The sequence below is a fragment of the Lithobates pipiens genome, unplaced genomic scaffold, assembly GCF_037356315.1.
Source record: "Lithobates pipiens isolate NorthernLeopardFrog02 unplaced genomic scaffold, aLitPip1_a1.2 Scaffold_10, whole genome shotgun sequence".
In the NCBI taxonomy this organism is placed as follows: domain Eukaryota; kingdom Metazoa; phylum Chordata; class Amphibia; order Anura; family Ranidae; genus Lithobates; species Lithobates pipiens.
The window spans coordinates 192,629,121-192,641,829 of NW_027507686.1; the positions used below are offsets into that span (position 1 = coordinate 192,629,121).

General features: G+C 44.2%; 2 long non-coding RNA genes across 2 annotated transcripts; one reads left to right on the plus strand and one right to left on the minus strand.

Annotated features, from left to right (window-relative positions):
- Window positions 1–4,640: 4,640 nt before the first annotated feature.
- LOC143942303 (uncharacterized) lies at window positions 4,641–5,074 on the minus strand. The gene is made up of 2 exons (XR_013264753.1): window positions 4,985–5,074; window positions 4,641–4,885 (listed from the first exon to the last, which is right to left on the minus strand). It is a non-coding gene; the product is annotated as an uncharacterized LOC143942303 (long non-coding RNA).
- A 2,437-nt stretch (window positions 5,075–7,511) lies between these two features.
- On the plus strand, window positions 7,512–8,665 carry LOC143942309 (uncharacterized). The gene is made up of 4 exons (XR_013264755.1): window positions 7,512–7,602; window positions 7,740–7,856; window positions 8,044–8,321; window positions 8,421–8,665. It is a non-coding gene; the product is annotated as an uncharacterized LOC143942309 (long non-coding RNA).
- Window positions 8,666–12,709: the final 4,044 nt, after the last annotated feature.

Sequence of the window (12,709 nt, forward strand, 5' to 3'; positions counted from 1 at the left end):
CAAATTCAGGCAAAAATCTGCACTGAAATCGGTGAAAAGGCAGGAAATCCGTGGCCGCACATATGAGAATCCGGCCTCAATCATGTCTCCCCTTTCCCTTCTTTCCTCCAGACTGTACATATTAAGTTCCTGAAGTCGCTCTTGATATGTCTTCTCCCTCAAACCTTTCACCATTTTTTGTTACCCGTCTCTGGACTCGTTCTATCTTATCGATGGCTTACAGTCGGTATGTTTATGGATGGTCAGGAGGAGGAGCAGGAGTCACAGACTGCCCAGAATTTAGGATGGAGTCTCAGATTGCCAGATGGTCCACAGTGAGCTCCTGAGGGTTGGGTGGGGGGGCATTTCACTGTTTGATTATGACAATGAAGCCTCTTGTACTCACAATAAACCAAACTGATCATCTCTGCTAAAGACCAATTTATTCAGTTGAACTTTCTACCAAGGATTAATTATACCCCCAGAGATTGCAACCCTACTGCCTCCCCTATCTGCAGCAGATATCAGACTGAGATAGGCACCCTTTATCACATGGCATGGAGGTGTCTCAAATTGGGGAACGGCAGTGGTCACCTTGAGCTACAGCAAGCAGGTCCAAGCAACAGAATCCATTGATCTTCTGCTTACCTTTTTAGTTCCTCTATGGCTCCTCTTCTATTTAGCAGAGACTATCTTCAAACATGCTGCCTGTGGGTCGCAGGTGGGTGCAAGCTGAGTGGCTCACCCATGGGTGGCCTCAACTGAGTCACTCAGCTTGCATTAGTTTGCATCTTTCCTTTACAGCTTCCATAGACAGGGGGAATGGGGGTTTTACCTGGACTAGCACATTGCACCCCTGGATGAGAACTTGCTCATTGCCAATGCTTACTAGCCCACAGCATTGCAGTAAGTAAATGTATCACTGTTATGCAGGCACAATCACTGACCTTTCCATACAGGAATGCTGGAGAAATAAGCAATGACAGGGGAGATCTCCACTCTTCTGCCACCTCTCAGCCCTTGTACACACGGTCGGACATTCTGACAACCAAATCCCTTGGATTTTGTCTGACGGATTTTGTCTGATGGATTTTGTCCGAAACTGTTGCATACACACGGTCGGACAAAGTTGTCGGAAAATCCGATTGCACATAACGTGATGACGTTATTTCGTTACGACGGGACTACGTTCAGGCTAGTAGCCAATAGCTTTGGTCTAGGAATTTGATCTGAGCATGCGTGGCACTTTGTCCGTCGGAGTAGGCTACACATGATTGGAGTATGTCCGATCGGAGTATTTTGTCGGAAAATTTTACGGACAAGTTGGAAAACTTGGTCCGTCAGATACTCAGACGGAAACAGTCCGATGGAGACCACACACAGTAGGATTATCCGACAAAACAGTCCAATAGGACACATTCCGTCGGAATCTCCGACCGTGTGTACAAGGGCTCACACACCTGTACACAGCACTTCCACTCCAAAGAGCTCACCCTCAGGACTCCTGGGGGTTGTAGGATTGTCACATTAACATCAATTTCCATAAAAACCAAGAAAAAAACTAAACCTATTTTTGTCAAAATACTTGAGCTTACATAGATAAATGTTTTTATATAACATAATAAATTATAAAATGACTTCCAGCATTTCAACACATACACCAAAGACTAAACTGCGAGGAGTATCCAGAACAAAATACTAAAATATTTAACATCCATACACTAACTTTTTTTTATAAAATAAATTCTAAGCCCTAAAGCAGGCCATACATTAACCACTTCAATACCGGGCACTTTCACCCCCTTCTTGCTCAGGCCAATTTTCAACTTTCAGCGCTGTCGCACTGTAAATGACAATTGCGCAGTCATGTAACACTGTACCCAAATGAATTTTTAAATCATTTTCTTCACACAAATAGAGCTTTCTTTTAGTGATATTTAATCACTGCTGGGTTTTTTATTTTTTACAAAAGAAAAAAAAAAGAGAAGTTTTTCTTAGTTTCTGTCAGTAAATTTTGTAAATAGTAATTTTTCTCCTTCACCGATGGGCACTGATGAGGCGGCACTTAAGGACACTGATGAGGAGGCACTAAAATGCGGCACTGATGAGTGGCACTGATGGAAAATGAATGGCAGCAGTGACTGGCATCACTAATGGGCACTGGGTGGCTTTACTGTAATCGGGGCACTGATTATCAGTGCCCCGATTACCTGTCCGGGTCTTCCCTCTCAAGGAGATGCCGCTGATCGTCTCTCCTTGCCACACACTCTGTCAATTTGAGGCGATGAGAGCCGATCACTGGCACTTCCGTGTTTACATGTCACTGACTGTGATTGGACACAGCAGATCACATGGTTAAAAAGCCACGTGATCTGTACTTTACATAGATCGGGGTCGCACTGTGTCCTAGCAACATGATGATCGCTGCAATCGTTCTGGACACCTTCATATGATGTGCACCCAGAATGAGAGCCACGCCGTCCCTCTGTCACTTGACGGTGGGCGGGAGGCAAGCACACTGTAAAAGAAAGGAACCACCCTACAAACAATGGCCAGATGAGGATAAGGTTTTAGAAGGATGAGAATGCACACCCACGCCTGGACCTGCTTTGCTGAAATATGAAAAAAAAGTGTATATATCACTTACAGTGTATAGATTGTATTATATAGACTGGAGTGGCCATATTTATAGATGAGAAACCCTGTCCAAAAAAAAAAAAAAGAAGTCTATAAAGGAATACTTGCAAAAGAGTACTTGCCTATTTACTAGGCAGAACAGGGAAATGCCTTGTTTACATAGGCATCTCCCTGTTCTGCCGCTCCGTGACACGGCCGTGGGAAATCCGGCGGACATCGAGTCTGTGGGCACGGTCACGGAGCTTCCTTTAATACTAGAAGTCTTATCCACTCTTCCATTCTCACCTGTAGAAAAAAAATCTCAATTTGGGATCTAACCCGAAAAACAACTTTTTCTTCTGGCTATCACATCCAGCAGAAGAATTTCAGAACTCCAATCCCTGGGCATGGGGGACGAACGTATTTCCTTTTTCCCAGACAGGGTAAAGCTTTGCCCTTCGAGGGTTCACACCTAAAGTCACCACAACAGCACGCCTATTTGAACCATGGACGTTCATGGACGCTCCTCCACTGCGCCCCCTGTGTGCTCCTTATATACTCTCCTATATACGATGGCACACTTCATGTTTCCTATAGGCTCTCCTATTCCCCATACACTCTTCTACAGGACACCTCATGTGTCTTCCATATACGTTCCTATACCCCATTGCACACTCCATGTGTCCCTATATGCTCTCCTATACCCTATAGCACACTCCATGTGTCCCCATACACTCTCCTATACCCCATGGCACAATCCATGTGTCTTCCATACACTCTCCTATACTCCATAGCACACTCCATGTGTCCCCATACACTCTCCTATACCCCATAGCACACTCTGTGTCCCCATATATGCTCCTATACCCCATAGCACACTGCATGTGTCCCTATATACTCTCCTATACCCTATAGCACACTCCATGTATCCCCATATACGCTCCTATACCCTGTAGCACACTGCATGGGTCCATATATACTCTCCTATACCCCACAGCATACTGCATGTGTCTTTTATATATGCTCCTATACCCCATAGCATACTCCATGTGTGCGTTTGCCTTTGCACGCAAACGCAGCGGGAACAGGGCACTTTAAAAAATCCCCCCCCCCCCCGTTTAAGACCATTGGGCGGCTCAGGAAGACATCAGCCTGGCTCAGGAACATGGGGGATCTGGAGTCAGTAGTTACCCGGCACCACATCACCCTGCTCCTCTGGCTGGAGGAGAGGCTGAGTGGGGAGAAGGGGTGCTGAGCTGGGAGCTCTGAACTGCTTCACAAGCATTAGACCACTGGTGCGTGATAAACATGGAACAGTGCAGAGAAACACAGAAGGTAGGGGTTAAATAATCCTGTTCTTTCCCCTGGCCCCCAGCTGATTCCACAGAATATACTAAAATGGCTGAACAGCCTTATGGCTCATTTACACATGTGGTGCCATCTGAAGAGCAATCCACATTTGTATTGCTCTTCAGAGGGCATTTGACAGGCAGAGAGGAAGTGTTATATCACCTCATCACCACCTGTTTGTTTAAACCCCACAGCATCTCCCCATAATTGAATGCATTGCACATGGATGCGGGAAGCTCCCATTCACGTGAATGGGCCACATTCGGCAGGCAATACTTCTCACTAAACCCAGCAGTGCAGACATGTTTTGCGATGTGATGTAAAGCATTTTGGCTGTGGCAAGTATATATCACCCTCTGCTGCCTTTTCATCTTAAGGGGAATGGTTGGGTAGCAGTTAAAACACAGCTCAACCTCTAATTTTTACTGTCCCTCAACCACAAGTGTAAACGGAGTTGCAAGGCACTCTGAAGAGTGATCCATAGTGGATCATGTTATGAAGGTATTTCATAGGTGGTGAAGAAGCGTTATGTTGCCGCTTCATCACCTGTTTTTAACCCCAGAAACCCATGCCACTGTGCTGTAGCCATGTACGTTGTACACTGTTGCAGTGCAGCCCCATTTGGGTGAATGATGCGGAAAGGGTGCCTCAGCGGGACTTTAAAGGGGCAGGACAAATATTTAGTAGGCAATATCTTACTTTAAAACAAATATTTTTATTTTACTACAAGTAAAATCAAAGGGGTAGTTATATGGGCAAACTAGGAGCCCAAATGGTAGAAGGAATATAAATGAATGTGTGGATACAGAAAGCAAAAAACAGGATGCAAAATACAATAAACACAAAGAGCACAATACAGGTGAAAATTCCTATTCCGACGCGTTTCGAGTGTTTCAAACTCTTCCTCAGGGAAATGGATCAGCAAACATATAATATCAATCTACAAAAAAAGGGAGATAACATAAGATGCGTGGCTAAATACAAAGGTTATAGTCACTGTAGCATACTAACATTGAATAAAAGCTAGGGTTGTACTGACCCTGTATCAGAAGCTCGATACGTCATAAATGCATCCATAATTATACATAGTTAAAAACAATGATGGACCTCAGGAGAACAAGAAGGGGGGATGTTTTTTGTGCTGCCTTTTATCTCCTCGCATCCGTCGAAGGAACCAGGAGGTGGAGAGAGACTCTGATCCTTGAAAAATTGCTCCCGCCCTGGATGGAAGGCTCACGGCCTTGAGTGAGGAAACTGAGTCTGTACTAGTGGCTATAGATGTCGAGGCCCTGTACAGCTCGATTCCACACGACAAAGGCCTGGCATGTATTAAACATGTATTATCTCGGTATTGTCAATCAGACCCTAAGACCAATAACTTCATTTTGGAATCTTTAGAATTTATCCTCTCCCACAATTTCTTCACCTTCAACGGCTCCCACTACCTCCAGGTGCAGGGGGTGGCTATGGGAACCTCGTGTGCCCCCTCCTATGCCAACCTGTACCTGGGGGAGTGGGAGCAAATGCTAAAACAGTCATCCTTACTGGCCCCATACATGGAGAACGTCTTGATGTGGTTTCGCTACATTGATGACGTCTTCCTGGTTTGGACTGGCCCAATTGATCTACTACCAGAATTTTTGGAGCAGATCAACTCAAATATTTTTAACCTTTCTTTTACTATGAATTGGGACAAGGACAGTATCACCTTCCTTGATGTCTCAATTACCAAAGACCCAAAAGGTACACTCACCACTGGACTATACAGGAAACCCACTGCTGGCAACTCCATTCTTCATGCAAGCAGCTTCCACCCCACCTCCTTGATCCAATCCATTCCGTATAGTCAATATCTACGCACCAGACGAAACTGTACAGATGACTCAATTTTTAAAAAGGAAGCTGACCTTTTGAGAACACGTTTATTAGCACGGGGCTACTCGCACAAATGCCTCAAAAAAGCATATAAAAGAGTATGCAGCAGAACCCGTACAGACATCTTATATAATCCCTCCACTAAGAAAAAACAACCGCATACGATTTCAATCATCACCTCATTCTCCAACCAACACCGCACAGTCAAACAAATAGTCCAAAAATACTGGCACATGTTGACCATGGACCCTCTTATTGGTCCTTTCGTGCCAGCCATGCCCGTCATCACATTCAGGAGAGCACGCTCTCTACGTGACCGGCTTGTATGCAGTGAATACAAGGGCACTAAAACTGACCCTTGCAAATATAAAGGCACATTCACATGCGGAGGCTGCAATTATTGCAGATACCTCAACACTTCCCGCAATATTACATTACCCAATGGTGACACCTTCACACCTAAGCACTATGCAAATTGCTCCACTAGCGGTGTTGTATACATGCTTACATGTGAATGTAACAGCTTTTACATGGGCAAAACTATCCAGGAATTCTGGAGAAGGGCATACAAACACATTTTATCAATGAAGACGTGCAATCCCAATTTACCCCTTGGCAGACATGTTACCCTAGTACACGAAGGCATCTGCCCCAAATTTTCATTCATAATACTTGACCGGGTACATCAGGGCATCCGAGGGGGAGATCTAAACAAAATATTGCTCCAACTCGAACAAAAATGGATTTTCAATTTAAATGCTACCAAGCCACCCGGACTCAATGGAGCTATCTCCTTTAAACCATTTTTGGAAGGCTTCACGTCCGGGGGCTCTGAATGGGAACCTCCCATGTAAGAACCCCCCATAAAATAATTCTCCACTCACTCAGTAAATATGAAATAAATTCTATATATAATTTTTTTATTTTTTATTTTTTATTTTTTTCTCGATTCAATCAAATCTGTATGTGTATGGCCCGTGGTTATTTTTTTTTTTTTATTTTTTTCTTCCTTTCTTCTCTCCTCTTTTTCGGTTCAACCCAATCCCTATGTGTAATGGTCTTTGGTTTTTATTTGTGTTTATCATTAACACTGTTCTCCTTTCTTTTCTTCCTGACATGGTTTTTTGGTTAAATTGCTGCTGCCTTGCGGGGTTTTTTTTTCCCCCCCTTTCAAGACCACCTCCGTACCACCCTTCGGGGCAACCACGGCGTGCACTGATCCATGCTCCTGCCCCTCGGCTCCTCCCTCGGGTGTGGGTTCCCCCACTCAGCACACGATAGGGCCACCACTGCGCTTATCAGTGCCGGTGGCCCTTTCACATGGGGAGAGGCAGGGACATACGTCTGTCCCCTCCCTCCTCACATTTGTGCGCTGCTAGCCAGTGACGCGGGTGCGGGTCCCCGTCGGCGGCTGCCCTAGACGTCACGACACCGGGCGCATATACCCGGAAGTGACCTCCCCATATGGAGGCTGACTGCAAGATCTCTTTTGCATCAGCTTCCTGTGGGGTGTGTTTTTTTTTTTTTTTTGGCAGCCACTCCCGTTGTCAAAGGGGAGCTTCCCCTCCCCCTAATCGGCACCGGGATACGCCCCCCTCCATCTACCGCACATTACATGCGGAGGGGGCGGGCTCCCGCGCCACCGACTCGGGGGGCGTCACTATCCCTCCCTACCTCCTAGCCACTCCCAACCTCCTTCATTTTAAAAGGCTGGCTTTCCACCCTGTCAGTCTGGCTGAGACTTCAGGCCACACTGACACACACACTGCTGCTCTAATCAAGGTAAGCCTCTGGTTTTGACTACTCATCCCCATCATACCCTTGTACCATACCCCAATTGTACTGGCTTGCCACCCAGGCCCCCCCCCCCGGTTTTTTTTTTTTTTCCCTAATTCACTATTTACAACAACTATTTCCAGACCCACTTGCCTATTTGAAACACCAGATGTGCTTCGATCTGAGCGCTGTGTCCGTCATTTACCACCACCAGCTTTTTCCAGCAATATATTTCTACAAATTCTTCAGTGGCTTTCCAGGTAATCTTACTCCCTTATTACTACTCCAATTGCTCAAGGAGAGGCCATACCCAGTCAATCATTTCATTTCATTTTATGCTGACCTGTTTGAGCTTAACCAGTTTATACATAATATGTATATACACATTACTTACTTTTATCTCAATCTCCTTTCAATCTTATTTACATCCTATGTACCCCTTTTTAGATTACCCCCCCGCGGGTTTTGTGAGGGACCTCCAGTGACGCCCTCTGTTGGGTGAACCCCCATTTTCCTCACTCAAGGCCGTGAGCCTTCCATCCAGGGCGGGAGCAATTTTTCAAGGATCAGAGTCTCTCTCCACCTCCTGGTTCCTTCGACGGATGCGAGGAGATAAAAGGCAGCACAAAAAACATCCCCCCTTCTTGTTCTCCTGAGGTCCATCATTGTTTTTAACTATGTATAATTATGGATGCATTTATGACGTATCGAGCTTCTGATACAGGGTCAGTACAACCCTAGCTTTTATTCAATGTTAGTATGCTACAGTGACTATAACCTTTGTATTTAGCCACGCATCTTATGTTATCTCCCTTTTTTTGTAGATTGATATTATATGTTTGCTGATCCATTTCCCTGAGGAAGAGTTTGAAACACTCGAAACGCGTCGGAATAGGAATTTTCACCTGTATTGTGCTCTTTGTGTTTATTGTATTTTGCATCCTGTTTTTTGCTTTCTGTATCCACACATTCATTTATATTCCTTCTACCATTTGGGCTCCTAGTTTGCCCATATAACTACCCCTTTGATTTTACTTGTAGTAAAATAAAAATATTTGTTTTAAAGTAAGATATTGCCTACTAAATATTTGTCCTGCCCCTTTAAAGTCCCGCTGAGGCACCCTTTCCGCATCTACCATTAACTGGGATGTGGGTCAGGCCATCTCCAGACCATTTTCAGCACTTACCCTCCTCCTTTGACCATTCGGGTGAATGGGTTGAGATAAGCAAGCACAGTGTCATGCACCACTAAAATGTTCGGTTTTGTCTTGAAGAAAAGGTGGAAACCCTAAGTCCGGAGTATGTATCCTAAGCATTAAAGATGGGTTTGAACTTTAGTTAGCAAACAGTGGAGTCAGGGATTTGTTGTCAATCATCTTCCCCCCCTTGCCCTTGTCTGTTTTATTGCCTGCTCATTGTGAGCCAGCCATGTTGAAGCATCTTTCGCCTCATCAACAAATTGTGCTTGGCCTTTCACAGTGACCCGGAGCTTGGCGGGGTACAGCATAGCATTAGACAATTGTAGGAGCCACAGCCGGCGTTTCACATCAGCAAACTTTGCCCTGTGTCTCTGCACCTTCGCAGAGAAGTCAGGGTAGAAGTCAGGGTAGAAGGACACCCTGGTGCCGTTATGTTGAATATGAGCCTGTGCCTGTCACAGCACTATTTCTCGGTCACGATAGTGAAGTAATTTCACCAATATGGATCTGGGCGGCCCCCTGGTTGTGGCGGGCGAGTTGGCACTCTGTGAGCATGTTCCACTGCGAAGAGCGAGAAGACATTTTTGCCAAATATTTCAAAGTAACCAATTCTCCACAAAGGCCATGGGGTCTCTGCCTTCCACCCTTTCAGGGAGACCCAAAATGCACACATCATTTCATCTTTGGCGATTCTCTATATCTTCTGCTCTATCATTTGCCATCTGGTATCCCGTCCTATAGGAGGCAGTTGAATAAAGTAAGTGAATGACTCCCGCGCTGTCAAATTAAGAGCTAAAGGTACACTGCAGCAGACACCTGGTAAACTGATCCGAAACAGAAAAAGTGGGGTGAAATGAATAAAATGATGGTGTAGCGCTGTGTAAATGCCAATATACCAAAGGTAAGTGCAATAGAAAGCAGCATAAGTGTTATCATGTTAGATATAAAATCCCAGAAAGGGACAGTCAAAATTATAAAAACTGAATCTAAAGCAAATAATGGAGATGACAAAACAAATGAATAATGAATAGTAAAGAGGTGAAACAAAGTATCAACAGTCTGCTGATGGTGATCTATTTTATGCTGTAACCTTAAGGCAGTAAGGAGAGGGGCTTGCACACACATAGGTGCTATAACAGAGAATTGGCCAGGCACCGCATTTTGTTTTCACGGTGGAGGGAGCTACTTTACAATTTGAAAAATATTTTCTTAGACTGTCACAATTGGATCATTGGATTGTTTCAAATTTGTCTGGATTGCACTTATATATTTCATATTTAGCCCCCAAACTGCTATTTCAGAGTGTTTACAGAAGCTGTACAGTTGTTCACTGCCCTAAGTATGTCTGCAAGTGTGGGCTGAGTCATGTCATATGGGTATCTGAGCTGTGCTGGGCTATGGTCAAAGGCTCTGCCTGATCATTCATTTGCTCCTCATAGTTATCAGCTAAGATGGCCACCTGTGCCTGCACACCTGAATAATTTTGTGCAGTGTCCATAGAGTGAGCTGTCTGATCAGTCCCCTGCAGCCCAGATAACTTCTGAGCATAATGCAGCATGTCCCTTGGGTTTTCCTTACCCTGGGTCTTTGGTGTCTGGTGAAATTTGGGTCCCAGGTCTTTCATCTTGTCAGCGCCATGAGGGGTGCATTTCATAGTGAACGTGGTGGCGCCATCTTGGAATTCACGGGGGTTCCACAGTGATCCCAGAGTCGGAATCCAGCTGCATATAGCAATATAGAAACGGTACGTGGGCTGGAGGAAGGTGAACCTCCACCCCAGTCCCAAGTCTTTTAGACTCTAATGCCGCATACACACGATCGGAATTTTGGCCAGCAAAAGTCCGAGGAGAGCTTTTCATCAGAAAATGCGACCGTGTGTCTGCTCCATTGGAATTTAGCAGGCCGAATTCCTGCCAGCAAAAATTTGAGAGCATGTTCTCAATTTATCTGAAATTCCAATCGTCTGTAGCTATTCCGACGCGCTAAATTCCTACGCTTAGAAACAATTTGACACATGCTCGGAAGCATTGAACTTGATTTTTTCTCGGCTTGTCGTAGTGTTGTATGTCACCGCGTTCTTGACGGTCGGAATTTGGCGTGACCGTGTGTAGGCAAGACAGCTTGAGCGGAATTCCGTCGGGAAAACCATCAGAGCTTTTTCTGACCATAATTCCGATCGTGTGTATGTGGCATTACAGGTTTTCTCTAAGATTGCCCTGTATTTGGCTTCATCCATCTTCCCATCAACTCTGAACAGTTTTCCTGTCCCTGCTGAAGAAAAGCATACCTATAGCTTGATGCTTCCACCGCCATGTTTCATGGTGGGGATGGTGTGTTCAGGGTGATGTGCAGTATTGGTTTTCTGCCACACATAGCGCATTGCATCTTCTTCCACATGTTTGCTGTGTCCCCCACATGGCTTCTCCCAAACTGCAATGGAACTTCTTTCAACAATGGCTTTCTTCTTGCCACTCTTCCATAAAGGCCAGATTTGTGGAGTGCATGCCTAATATTTGTCCTGCGACAGATTCTCCCACCTGAGCTGTGGATCTCTGCAGCTCCTCCAGAGTACCATGGGCCTCTTGGCTGCTTCTCTTATTAATGCTCTCCTTGCCTGGCCTGTCAGTTTAGATGGGCGGCCATGTATTGGTAGGTTTGCAGTTGCGCCATACTCTTTCCATTGTCGGATGATGGATTGAACAGTGCTCCGTCAGATGTTCAAAGCTTGGGATATTTTTTTAAGACCTAACCCTGCTTTAACCTTCTCCACAACTTTATCCCTGACCCGTCTGGTGTGTTCCTTGGCCTTTAGGATGCTGTGTGTTCACTAAGGTTCTCTAACGAATCTCTGAGGACTTCACAGAACATCTGTATTTCCACTGAGAATAAATTACACACAGGTGGACTATATTTACTAATTAGGTGACATATGAAGGCAACTGGTTCCACTAGATTTTAGTTAGGGATATCAGAGTAAAGGGGGCTGAATACAAATTCACACTTTCCATATATTTATTTGTACAAAATGTTAAAAAACATTTATTATTTTCCTTCCACTTCACAACTTTGTGCCACTTTGTGTTGGTCTATCACATAAAATCCTAATAAAATACATTTACATTTTTGGTTGTAACATGACAAAATGTGGAAACTGTCAAGGGGCGTGAATACTTTTTCAAGGCACCGTAGTTACTGAATACTATTAAATGATATGTGCCTTTGAGCCAGTGACTGCCTGCGGTGTGAACAGTGGGGACGAGCAAATCTGTTTGGGTTCAATTCGCTGAGGGTTCAGTGAATCCTGTTTAAAATTCAGCAGATCCCTTTGAATTCTATGGGGCATCAAATCCTGTTGCTCGCTTCTGACCATTTTCAGGGTTATTAGGCAAAGTACTGTCGAAAAAAATCTTTGCTATGAGGGACAAGTACCAATACAAATAATATTTTAGTAAATACAGTACAGTGCTAGAGGGTCTTTTTTAGTAGCATTGAGGACAACAATGAAAAAAACACATTTAAGTATACAAATCCTTTAAATAACATGCTTTGGAGATGCCTTAAAAGTGAATGTAAAGCTTTGTTTAATTAAAATAACAAACATGTCCTGCTTACCTGAAGAAATAAAAGTGCAGCGCTAAGCCTCTAAATATGAATGTGACTTAATAGAAAAATATATAAATGTTATGAAAAACCTAAATAATGTGAAAGTCATTAATGAAAAATACTTTCAAAGCTCAAATGTCCAATGAAATCAAAAGACGTTTATCTATAACTCAAGTGTCCAATAAAGTGAAAAACAAACTATAGAACCAAATAATCATGAAAAATGATGCAGCACAGTATACATAATGTCCCAAGTGAATATGAAACAAAAAGTGATTGATCTTGTTTGTTCAAACAACGATAATAATGCT